At 33.6% G+C, this 13,972-nt stretch overlaps 1 protein-coding gene and 1 long non-coding RNA gene across 3 annotated transcripts in view; one reads left to right on the forward strand and one right to left on the reverse strand.

Moving 5' to 3' along the window:
* Positions 1–13,972, reverse strand: part of LOC129795141 (hemicentin-2) — a 64,657-nt gene that overhangs the window by 22,336 nt on the left and 28,349 nt on the right. The gene's annotated exons all lie outside the window — the stretch shown is intronic.
* Positions 3,779–5,271, forward strand: LOC129795149 (uncharacterized). The gene is made up of 3 exons (XR_008751101.1): positions 3,779–4,314; positions 4,508–4,657; positions 5,007–5,271. It is a non-coding gene; the product is annotated as an uncharacterized LOC129795149 (long non-coding RNA).

A 13,972-nucleotide genomic window follows, 5' to 3' on the forward strand; every position in this document is an offset into this window, starting at 1 on the left:
ACCATTTAGTGGGGAATCATGGTGTGGAAAAGATTGATAAATTGCTCTGTTCATTAATAAATGTCAAATTCTATGCAATTTGACAAATTACAACACTACACAAATCATATAAATAAAAAAGAAACCCAAAAGCATGGTGTATGATTGTTCAATCAGTTCTTCTTGAGAAATTGATGAAATAATTAAGCAAATATTTGCTTAGTTAATTTTACTTTTAGACTCTGATGAATAACTCATTCATGGCAAGTTTATTCCTCCCCGTCTCCTTAACCTTTTCACCCCATTTTGGCGCCACCCACTTAAATTTTCTATTTTTGACTCACCACACTCAAAATTAAACTCTTCTATACGTGATCTTGACCTTTATCGTTTTGTCTAAAACACCAAGAAAATCTTCTTAAAGAGCGCGGCTTCTCATTTTATGCGGAAAGAAGATGAAACTAAAAAAAGAAAGAGTTTAGAGGAATTTTTCAGTATAATCTCCCTATGCACTTAAGGACACTATGAGGATTGATATGCACTCAAATTGAATTTTAGAAGGGAAGTCAAATTCATTTTCAGGGGGGATTTTTTAAAAAAGTATTTTATCAAACGATATGTATATATTAAAGGAATCTAGAGTGAGTCACACACTTTGAAATTGAGTGACAAAGGCTTGGGAAAGAAATCAATTCATGAATTTATATTTATTTAATATCACTTTCCATTCTTCGACCTGCCCCGTCTGTCTTGTCTTTAGAAATTGTGGGCGTTGATGACATTCGAGAGTGTTTTGTTTGCTTAACCTAGTGCCATGCGCTGACTCTCTTTAGAAATTAGCCACGTCACTCTGACCACAGATTACCCGGAAAATTGTAAGGAAGCTCAATGATATTAGGAAATTGAATTTTCTACCCTTCACAAGAACTGCAAAATTCCACAATTGAATTTATTCCATCGCAAAGTGGGCATCAGAGTAAAGGGACGAATTCTGATGACTTCATAGTGGCGTCAATCACTCAATTAATTCCTTTTACTGACCATTAATCTTATACGAGGCTGTATGGAATGGGTCAAGGGCATTTCCGTAGTTTTTCCCAACAATGAGGACGCAATTGAGGCGAAAAGTTTCCTCTGATCGAATTTCCATTGTGCAATGAAAGAGGAAAGAATGATAAAACAGTTGTGGGAAGAATATTAGAAACATTACGCAAATTCTTTAAAAGTTCTAAAAGAAATATTTTCTGCTTCGACAAATTAAACCGATTTTGATAATTTTATCTCCAAAGAAGATCTATGTAAAAATGACTTTTCGGAATAAATAAGAAGGGAATAAAACATAAAATTTATACATATAGTGAATGTCCTTATTATTTTTCTCATGACTGTACCCTCGTGACTGAATCAACAATTCGAGCCATGTGTTGATTTAACCTACATCGTGTGCCCATCCAAATGTTTTTCTCTCCGAGAAAATTAACCCATTTTCCAAGCACGTATCATGGTGTCATCGTTCTTATTGAAAATTAATTCAATTTCCTTGCACTAATGGATTTTACAAATTAAATTACTATCAATTTTAAAACTCCCTTTGTTGCATAAAATCATAATAAAGATAATTTTTACTAATAAAAATAATCCTTTCCATACCATTTCCACTCCCTTTGCAAGAATTTTTCATTGCATTGATTCATACCTGAAAAAGAAAAGAGAGAAAAATATGATTACTCATGTCAATTAGAAAAAAAGAGTTTTTTTCAGCACAATTTAAAAAAATGTTCTATGCCATAAACCCCAATTAGTTTTCTTCCTCATTTTGCTTTCAAAATTTCAATTGGGAGAACAATGCGTAAATTAGAGGTGGAAAAAAAGTAATAGTTGCGATAATTTCGTGACTGAAAGAAATGCCATTAAAATCTAATTGCTGGGAGATGTTCAGTTAAATTTTTTATGCTCTTTTTGTGTGTATGTATAGTTCTGAAATTCGATGCTTCTTTGCGCGAAAGAATATCGTGTCATCGAATTCTTTCGCGCTCTCGAGGCGTCTCGAAGATTGTTTACAGTGATCCAATAAAAATTTGTATGGTGAAGATTGGAAAAAGCATCACGCTGTAAATTTGTGGGGCGTGAAGTAAAAGGGAATTATGTGTTTACAAATTGTAACTCCTGTGAGTAATGTTTCAAAGCACATAAATTTATTTCAAGAGTTTTATGTCACCATCAGACCATATACGAATTTTCTCGCCTCTTGCAAAGTATACAATACAATGTATTTGATGAATATTGATGCAAAAGATCATTAGACTACAAATTAAGGCATATAACATACAACAAATGTTTTAATTTTAAAGAAATCATTCTTATGGGCTACGTCAAATTCTTATAAGTTTTTTAACTTCTTGCTCTATTCCATCTTCAAAAAAATATTCAGCTTTAAGTGATTACAGCTGCAGTATGATAAAGCCATTAGAATAAGCTAAAAGTTGTAATAAAATATGTATCTAAAGGTTAAATTAGAAAATATTTAATTTAATGCTAAAAAACATTAAAAAAAAAACAATCCCAATTTTAGAAAGCCCACGAAGGCAATAACATCTTATTTCCCCCATTATTCCTTCTGAATTTTTGACTTATAGAGAGAGCGTAGAAAATCATTTTGATTTATTCTCGCGCTCGAATTTTGTGATAAGAAACCCTATAGAGTGAGAGATGATGGAAGTATTTTTTTTTTCGATTTCACTCTCATGAGGAAATAAATCACCGTATGGGCGACAAGAAAGTTTAACAAGTCGCACAAAAAATATACATTTTTGGTTAAAAAAAAAAAAGAGAGACAAATTCTATTGAAAAAAAACTCCACAACCAAAGAGATCCATTAAAAGCAGACCTCCACTTAATTGTGATTAATTGATGGATATTATTTTCTTCTTCATCTCTCAAAAATAGACGAAAAGCAATTAAAAACGCGCCCATAAGAGTGATTTCAAGAGACATTTTTCGGGTGTTTCCACGATGCTCCAATTCATACAAATTAATACAATTTCCCCATTATCTTATGGGATTTCTGTGTGCGGGCAAAACCCCCCACATCAATGAATTTCTCTCATATATGAATTAATCCAATAATTCATTTATTTATTAGACCCTTTTTGGGCACATCTTCGTCATCAATCGCCGTTCACAGCGGCAAAAACTCTATATCGTGTTCAAACTTGAGGAAAATGCCACGCGAATAAATTAATAGATCAATGCACTTTTCTTTTTTCTTTCGTTTTGTTATGTTTCTCCCTAGCAATAGTGGGGAAAAGCCCATAGTATATGGGGAGAAAATTGCAATTAACCCACTTCTTTGGGTTGGTCAGAGGCTCGTCAGCATTTCCTCGCGCACCTAAATCAACGAACGTCGTGGAGGAATTGAAAAAATAAACTCAATTTCGCGCGTGCTCGCATTTTCCACGGGACCACCCGCAGTGGCAAAAAAGGGATTCCGCCATCTGCCCAACAAAACGGCCAAAGTCACGCGAAGAAAATACAAACTAAAAGGTTGACAACTAGCATTTTTTGTTGATTTTTTTGTGGTCAATTGAAGAGTCTTAAAAGTTTTCCTTCCAAAAATCTATTCGATTTTCTAAAAATATTTTTAACTTGATGAAGAGCTTGAGAAAACCCGGAAATTTGTGAAAAATACATTAAAATTATTCTTGATCAGCCACTCCTCAATTAAATTTTATTAAACTCAAACCATCCCTAATCGACTGATTTTCTTGGTAAATTCTCAACCCCTAACAATGCTCCACACCTTTGTTATTTCTTATCATTTTCTTCTTGTGGAATTTAATGATCCGCGTGTGGGTGATGGTTTGAGTATATGAGAAAATGCAAAGTCCACGAGGAAAATAAATCGATCTCACAGGGCATAAAAAACTACCATGGCATGACTCAGATACTTAAATTTAGGCACTTCATTAGCAAACCATCTCTATTTATTTTAACACGTCGCAATGGCATAAACAATTACTTCATGCAGATTCAGCCAGTTTGACATCATCCCTCCAAATGCTGATTCACACTGCGATGTGCGAGAATGTTCTTTTTATAAATACTGAGATGCTCATAGAGTTGAAAAGAATTTTCATATGCGGATGATTTCCTTCGAGTGAAACAAGAAAAAATGTCATTGCCGGGTAAAAGCGAATCATCAAGTGAAAGAGAAAAAAAACGCATATAAAATCGTGATGTTAGTCAAGGCTATTCGTGCAATATGTAGAAAAATCACAAATTCATAGAACGTGACGACGGTAAGGAGTGACCCTGTACAAGAAGAAATAGCGACAGGTGAGTCAAAGTCACTGGAATTCCATCAGAGTAAAAATGAAAATTACATGGAGAAGACGCTCAAGAAGTCACTAAAAGTGATGGAACAGTGCCGTTCTATCAATTCGCAGTCTTTTATGCTACAAATCCTTCTTTTTCTGCTTCTCTGGAAGCAAATCACTTCACATGATAGTCACTCATTCTTGTCTTCCAGACACACCTTCGATTAGACTCGATATATTGTGCAGGTGGTCAGACAGATAAGTTTAGCGGGAGTAGCAAATGGACACGCGAGAATTCCTTTCTTTGCATCAATTCAAAAGGCTTGGTGTTAAACTTTGCGTCAGAGTTGAATTAAATAAAGGTAAATGAAAGATTTTTTTTACTAAAGTATATTTTAAGATTTTTGAATTGTCAAAGGAGTTTATTCGTTTTCATATGTCCTACACGACCTAAGCCCATATTCAATAAAACATATCGAAATAAACGTTCTTTCACAATATCAAAATTAAATGAGAAATCTACAAAAATCGAGAATTAATTTCGAAAAGAACAGATTTTACCAAAAATTCATAGAATGACGTCACTATTGTTTTTATTTTGTCTCCTTCAAAATAAACTAAAAATAAATTTAAAATTTATTCATTCATTATGTTCTCTCTTAAAATAAATTCTAAACTCTCATCTATATTTATCTCAACTCTTTTTTGAAGTAACTGAAGTCTTCTTCCAACCCGAAGGTCAAAATTGATCTTCTTGCGTTTTAATCTCTCTCACTGAATTCTTCAATGACTCGCCACACTCGCTAGAATTTAATTCTTCATTTCCCATCAATGGTGAAGAAGCCACTAAGTGCAGCTCATCCAGAAATAAACTATTTTAATACTCACTGGAAATCAATGTAAAATCATCTTGAGTAAACAATAAAAATTCTTAGGAAGGATTTTCAGTATCCAAAAATAGTTTCAATTCTCCAATAATACGGTTTGTTTGCTCGGCGAGGGGAAAAAAGATAAAATGATGGATAGAAGTACTTTGCTTCTTTCATTATATTAATCCTTTTTCCCGACAGACTTGGATGTTTTAGTTAGACGATAATTTTCCCTTTTCTTGTGGTTGGGAGGTTATTTTGAGAATGAAAAATCGATTGTAATTTTCTCTCGTCAACATGCGTTGCTATATGCAAGAATTCTATCTAAAGAATTTTAATTGAGCTTACGTGTTTGCTCAATATATGTTTGTCGATTGTTGTCAATAATTGCGGCATAAATAGTGTCACCGCAATTGTGTTTTTCTCATGGTTTTCTCACTCATTCACTTGTACTAATGGAAATTTACCTACAATACTTAATAAATACCTTCGAAATGTATCATTTGGTGATCATTTTTTAACCCACATTGTCCTCATGCTAAATACCAAAAAGGACGCCAAAAAGCAAAATAATCTTGCAAATGCAAATAGCGGCAAATACGATTCTTTCCGAAGATTTAAATTTAAAATTTAACGAATAAATGGAAGTAAAAAAAACGGATGGATGCACGAAATGTAATTTGTTAACGAAATGTAATCTTTGTGGCAGCTTCTGGCGTCACAATAAATTCCACGAAGGAGGAATTGGGTGTGTGTTTGGCCATCAGTGTGACAAAATCAACAAAGGGGAACCTTCTCCAGCTCACTGAACTTTCTGTACAAACATCACACAACACACATCTCTCCCATCGGAAATGCAGCTCATCTTTGTCTCGCAAAGAAGCCCCCAAAGCACTCAGCAGCAAAAGATAGTTTGTTTGGATTTTCACATCACGACCTCCGACAATATCACCCACACAGTAAATTCCAAAATGTGCTGGACAATCGCAAAATGGAGTGTACAAATGTGATAAATCACCCAGCATGGAAATTTATTGGCACACAATTGCTCTGCATTAATTTCATCGTGACACTCTCTCTCTAATGCATCTCTAAAGTGGGTCTGCAACTCCTCCAAGAATGTTCTTCGCTTCTCTTTTTTTTTCGCACACACTCCAAGAAAGCATATCTTGGTGGCGTAATAAAAGCGGCTGCACAGAGTTTGAAAATAATGTAAATGTATATAGAATAAACCGCGAGAGAATTAATGCAAATATTTGATCAGTGATAATCCAGGCAATTAATGTGGTGAATTTATTGAGGTAACTGCGGAAATTGAACAAAATAAAGTTTTGTTCATAAAACAAATATTTTTTTCCAATCATCTGCAAAGGAATTCAATGGAAAACTCATAAATAAAATGAATATCACTCCGATCGATGAATATGTTTTCAATAGAAACACGTTTGTTTTTTACATTAGTACAATAATAAATATTATTCTTAAGTGTTTGTATGTAGAAAATTCAATTGAAATCACATAAGAAAGATTGAGATAAGTTAGTCAATTGAGATAAAATAAATTAGATAAAATAATGAATAGAACAGTATTTTTTCTATAAATTAAAAAATATATAGACCCAAATTCAGCGGATTTTTCTTAGAATTTTTTAGTGAGAAGTTCTCCAAACTTTATGTCTTTGGGTGTTCTAAAGAAAAATTTAGTTAATTAAAAAAGTTATCTATATAAAAAAATTTCTGAAAAAAATAACTCAGAACTTTTAAGTTTCCCTTATCTCAAAGATCAAGAAACATAAGAAATGAAGGACAGCAGAATTAGATCATATTTATATAAGAAACAATTACATATAGTCTAAACATTTTATAGATATTTATGTTATCGTTAATGATTATAGAAAAGTCATTTTATTTTACTTGCAAGAATATTTTATATTATTGATACGAGATTAATATTAGTTGGTATACCATGAGATTTACCATTTATTTTTAAATAAAGCTAAGAATTAAAAAAAATTCTTAGACTGTAAATTAAGCCTTGACTGGTTTGACTCTTTGTTTCTCTCTTTCACTATTCTAATTCAGCATAAAAATTACGTAATTTGCATAAATTAATTAGATAAAATTATTTTGCATAAAACCGCATATTTATTCCGCCCAAACTTGCTCAATTCCCTCAAATCCATATAAATTAGCATCCAATTTGTTTGGCACGAGGGAAGAATTTCTGGCAATCTCTTTCACAACTTATGCAATGCTATGAGAAGATCATTTATAATAAATAATTTAATGACTTGCAATGCTATGAGTCATTTCCTCGAAGCGTTAGCGAATGGGCCACAATATCCTTTCAAGGACTCAAAAAGGGCTTTTGTTGTGTGTTGAATGGCAAAATGCCAGCAAAAGCGGCAAAATTTAATTTTTCAGGCGCACCTATCTTCTCCTTGGGCGCCTCAATGGCCCCAAAAAGCATACCTCGCGAATAAATATTAAATAGAGGCGGAATCTTTTCGTGGCACAGAAATTAAATAGAAAAAAAAATCAACATCTGGATGTAGTAAATTTTCATGTAAACAATCACTTTTACTAAAGCTATTGTTCTTGGGTTTCTTTTATGAATTAATTACTCAGCATTTTATTGACTTCTCTATTTGAGCGATTATGACATAATATTCATCGCTGTGCGATAAAAAAATTCTTCAATATAAGCCTTCTCTCTATGTCATTTAGAATTTAATAAAAAAAATTCTATTCTGATATACAAAATGGTTTCAAAAACTTTCATGCATCCGATATTTTTCTTTGACACAAATGTAATATTTTCTAACCATGTCAATCAGCACATAGCTCAAAAAACACTGAATGGAAAATTTCATATATAGAAAAACTAAAAATTCGCTGAGGAAGTAAATAATTTTATTAATGAAAAATGATTTTTCTGAGAAGTCATATGGGCTGGTGAAAATAACTATAATAAATAAATATCATGTCTGATGCTTTTTGAAAGTGATACGAGAGGATTGATGTGAAGACCTTTTGCTGAGTGATAATTAATTATGTAATCGATTTATTTCAATACCACATGAGAAAGACAAATAAATTCACATTCCAGTGCGAGAGAAGCGCGTTTTGTGACTTCCATTTAATTTTTTTTTCGTCATTCTTCAACATTCAATTATTTTTCATTAAAAGAAAGTCGACAAGATAAGGAATGTCTGTGAGATTTTCCGATGAATTATGATCAACAGAGCATTATTGCGCATATGTGGGGCGGGAGATTAAACTGAAAACAAAAAATGTATGACGCTGAAACATTAAATGGACTTGAGGGCATTTCCTTGTCACAACTCTGCGTGAATGAATTTTCTTTATACAGGCGTTTTTTTTTTTTAATTTCCATGGAAAAATGCTCGAAAGAAGGAATTTTTTCTTGTGAATTTTTCCCCCAAATAACACTCGCACCCCTCAATGATGAAGGAAACTATCAAAATATTTATTCATCGAGCTAAATTTTTTTTCTAGTGTATGTGTGCGCTTTTTTTGGAGCAGACTTTTTAATTATCTCTTGTTTACCTCTAACACCGATAAAATCTCCCAGTCACTTTGCCTAGCTCATGGACAAAAAAGTACGGGCCAAGAACTCACCTGAAACGATACAGAAGAATTATGTTATTGAGCGTGGAATAAAAATTAATGAGATGGTGAAATTAGAAAAATAAAATATAATTATAATTTTTAGGAAAACATGTGTTGCGACAAATTTTTCATTTATGATTCAATTAGATGCCTTTTTTCACCCTAAAAACTGTTCTCGTAATAGTTGAGTGTTTTTTTTTAAAGAAATTTGGCTCTCTCATCGCATGAGGTTGCCACAAGAGATGGCGCCACACGTGCCCCGTAGACCCCACATCTGACACCAATGTTTTTGCCTAAGACACTCTATCGTAAAATGCGACAAAACCTTCACATTTCCTCCCATTATGAGTTTCTTGTCCGATGATCGTTTATATAGGAGTTTCTCAAGCAGCCGCTCTTTTTCACGCTGTTTTTTGCTCACTGCTCCCCCTAAAATCTCGATTATACACTCACTTCGTCCAAATAGTAAATATAAAATCCAAGCGAGTTTCGTGTTTGGTTAAATTACAAATAAACAGCACGATAGGCAAAATAGTCGTTTTTTTTTGCTTCTTCGTCTTCTCCTCTTGTACAAGGAGAAGGAAGATTATATTATATATGAGAATACATATGTATATGGTGACGAGGCAGCAACAATTAACAGTTAAAGAGGAGGACTCTGACATGGTCAAGAATGGAAGCTTCTATAGATTTCATTTTGCGATAATTCCCCGCCAATTTATTAAGTATAAGAAAATTAAATAGAGAGAGATGGAGAGGGAGAGCAAAAAAAGGAGCATGAGATGCTCGCAAGATGATTAACATGGTTGTATGTTCATAATATTTAATTTTTTTTACGCATTTTATAAAATCCATACCAAGTAAATGGTATTCATTCATGCTATGAATTTCCGCGGTGGTTCTGAATTGCGGGGTTTACATCTCTTGTAAATTTATTATATACATATATGGCATCGTGCGGACGTGGTGTAATAAGAAGCCACACACAAGATGCATCTCGTGAAAGAATAAAAATCATACTTTAAGGCTTCTTTTGGGTCAGAATTTCATTAGAAAATTCATTGAATTTTATTCAATATTCTTCATCAGAAAATTTTAGAAAAATTGATCAAATTTTTGTTCTCAAAAGAGAAAAAAATTTACGTAGAAAAATCAGTTAGAAAGAAAATTATAAAAAATAAAAATTCAAAGACATATTCTAAGAAAAATTCTTGAGATAGCGCTTCTCCAAAGTACATCCCCCTCATGTGATTCTGTGTCAATTTTCTCAAAGCAAAAACTCATCGCAATATGATGCTCATGTTGCATTCTTTCCTCATCTTCATGACATTTCCATGCTTTTTTTTATCAGCATCATCCACTCATTTGATATCATATGGTGGCGAGAGCCAGAAAAAGTGCCCTCGATACTCCTCACTGACTCCATTTCATGTGAAACACAACTTGCAGCAAAGGGTTAATGCGGCCCGTCGAAATACAAGGCGTGGCTCCACCGTAAACCATAATTATGTTGCGCGTAGACAAATGTAATTTTCTTGCATGCGGGAATTGCTCTGTGAAGCTGCGAAAAAAGCATTTGGAGAGAAAAAAAAAAGATCATTCTTCTCAATTTCTTTTTTCACAGCAATTCAACTTTCGCGCGCGTCTCCTTTGCAATTGATGACAAGTTGACGCGACATTGCAGCAATTTTGTGTGACTCACTCATAGGAGAAAATCAATAGTTGATACACAGAATACTTGAGCAATAAATATTTCTCCAATCTGACATCATCTCCTATTTTCTGCACAAAAATATACGGGATATATTCAAGAGGGGAAAATTTCCCTCCTAAAACACTTTGTTTGTCCAGAATTACATGCAAATCAAAGAGAATTTGAGATGAAGCTCCGTCAATAAATCTATAGAATAAAATGTGAAAAAGACAATCTGTCCATTAAATAGATCTAATGGAAAGAAAAAGAAGTTACAGTCTAATATAAAAAAAAATCCTAGACGCATGCTAAAGTAATAAGATAAAGTGATAAGATATAATGGAGAATTTTGAGAGAATATTCTTTGAAGCATTTTCTTTTATTATTAAGTGTTTAAAAGATATGTGGTGGATAAGTCTTCGTCAAAGAAGTGTGATAGTAAGGAAATTAATTGAGGAAAAAAAGACCTTTCATGGATACGGCACTGCTTTTATTTAATTAATAAATTTTAGTCACTATTTTCCAGTGACAAATTTTCATGGAAAAATAATAATTGAAAACCTTGTTGTAGGGACAATCCTCCCCTTAATACCACTCTTTTGCTTCTTATTTGAAAACCCCAACCTTCCGAAACTCGTGCGCCATTGTCCACAGCTAAAAATTTAGGACACGCACAATAGGACTCTCTGAAGGACTAAAAATCCAAAAGATTTGTCTGTGGTTGCATTTCTGGGAAGAACGACCCTCATAATCTCGAAATTACACATGAAATTGGCTTTTTGAGCAGCTCAATTTTGCCGGCTCGTTTTCTCTTTCAATTTATTGTCCCTGCATGCTTCATATATCAACGGTTCATTTGAGGGATTTTTTTTATTTATATGGTATGTACTTCCGAGGGTCCTCCGAAGTGCATCAAGCTGTGATTGTGAGTGAACAAATCGCAGCATGATCGGAGGACCTCTTAAGTGGCTCTATCACAAATTGTTCTTCTTCAGAAATCAACCCCTTTTGTACAATGAAAGTCTCATTTATTGGAACATCATAAATTAACCAGCGAAATGAGCGTCGCTGTCGTCCAATTGCATTGTAGGTATATATGGAAAAATCTTCCTAATCACGAGGGCTGACAGGGGTCCTTTGTTAAAAAAGTTCCTGCATTCTCATTCTTCTTTTTTCCTACCTGGGAATTCACAAATTTTTCCACAAACTCTCTGCGTGCATGCAATGCAAATAAATGCACACCAGGGAAGAAAAAAAGAGATTCATCCTCGACGGTTACCTGTGTATGGATCAGTTTTCTCACATAGCACCGTCCCAGGATGAGGGAATGTAGCAACAACAACTTCAACAAAAAAATTTAAGATTCAGAAGTCTGGAGCCTCGTCAAAAACACCCAACAGACGATCATATTGTAATTTTCGTCTCCTTTAGGCATGATCAAATAGGAGGAAAAAGATATTTCTAGCACATCTGTGATAAAATATTCACATATTGCACAATATTTGACATTGTGTTTAGTGTGTTCAACACACAAACCAAAGACGAGGGGGCTTCCGTTGTGGAGAAAATTAGTGACTTGTCAATGCCGAATGATCATTCACAATAAAATGCCTGATTGGGAAATATTTTTCACGCAAAGAAATTCAAAGTTATGAATTTATTGCCGCCACGATGCCCACACGGAGTTTCTTGGGCAGTTCAAAAGGTGCGCTATTAAATTTGATGACACGTTGATTTCTTTGTGAAGAACAACACAACAAGTGCCATGAAATTGTTGAGAAGAGAGTTTGAGAAGAGGTGTTCACGGAAAGATCAAAATAAACTTCCAAAACGTTCTTCTAGTGCAAATTGCTCGAAAATTAAAAAAAAAAAAAAGAGAGAACCCAAATTACGAATGTAGAAGTGGTTGGGAAAGGTACACAAAGAAGTGGAGATAAAGCTAAATGCATTAGTTTTAGTTTAAAAAAATTAAGAAAATTGAGAGAATAAGGAATAAGTTTTGAAAAAAAAAATCAAGATTTTCCATTCAATATAATGTTTGAAAAATTAATTGCAAGAATCATAAATAACCAACAGATGAAAAAGCAAAATATAGACGAAAGTAAAAACGATCGGCAACCCTTTGTCCAAATCCCCTTGTGCACCATCATAAGAGCCAATGAATTTCTATTAAAAATTAAATACTAATATTTCATAAATCAATACGGGATGGGTTCTCTGTTCACGCCATAGGGAACCCCTTTCTATGTATATATAATTTTATTCACTCCACCACATCGATTGCGAGGGTTTGTGGCGCACAAAAGGGCCAACATTGGGGTGGAATTGAGCCACACCAAAAGGAATAAAATAAACAAATCCCTCCACGTCTCAAGGATGATTTGTGAATTGAATATGAATGAGTGGCAGTTGGAATTTACATGTGGAAACTTCCTTCTGAGTGGAAAATGGTCGTTCTGTGAGGGAGAAAATTAAGGGAAATAAAAATACACGTCTAAAGTCTCGCTCGACATTTCTCAACCTCTAGCTGCAATTAAAAACTATTTTATTTCCGCTGGAAAAATTACTTTAAAAAAAATAAAACAAACTTGATATTCATGCTTATCATGGGTCGTCATTATCATCTAGTCGTCAACAGTCAACATCTCTTCGCTGAGATTATACAACACCCAGACCTTATCTATGAGAGAAGTTACTTTATTGCACGCTCTCTGTGTTAGGAATAGAAATTATGTGATAAAAGTCGCGGTAAAATGCATCAATTGCAGCCTAAAAGTTGGATGATGTGTGTGTGTCATTTAAAATGTGACGCCCAGAATATTTATTTGGTTGTCGCGATGAAAGGCCACGGAATGACCACTTGGCATGAACAGATGGTGCCATTTCAATTGAATTTCCCTATACCATGGTCAAGCACCACACCCAGAAAAAATGTGCTCTTGAAATTCCCACAAGACATCAAATTGTACTTCGGCGTCCCCATCCTTGACTTAATGTTTAAGTTTAATTAGGAACGTTGGTAATTATGCAGATGAGTTGATAATGTCTTTGAACCAATCAATCTATCTTGTCAGATTGTTGCTAAAACATTTTTTTTTTTTTGAGAAGATCTTCTGAACTAAATTTTATATTAATCTCTATGAAAATTACTAAACTCATAAAAACTCTTCAAAAAATTCTATAATGATGGGATTTTAAAAAAAATAATTATCCCACACAACACTCGCATTTAGTTTCATATTTAAATAAATTTAAATTACCCTCCATAAAAAATAATCTTATAAATAGCATAAAACTTTTCTTATTTAGAATAGGCATATATGTAATATAGAGCCATGCAAATAAATCCTCCACTCTACGTGAAGACACTGCATATCGAATAAATTACAATGTTGAAAAAACTTCCCTTTTTCAGCCCAAAAATTTAAATTATACCACCAACTTCATCAAAATATAAAGTGTTTTGGGTCGATTCCCGACTAC

The sequence above is a fragment of the Lutzomyia longipalpis genome, chromosome 4, assembly GCF_024334085.1.
Source record: "Lutzomyia longipalpis isolate SR_M1_2022 chromosome 4, ASM2433408v1".
Lineage (NCBI taxonomy): Eukaryota > Metazoa > Arthropoda > Insecta > Diptera > Psychodidae > Lutzomyia > Lutzomyia longipalpis.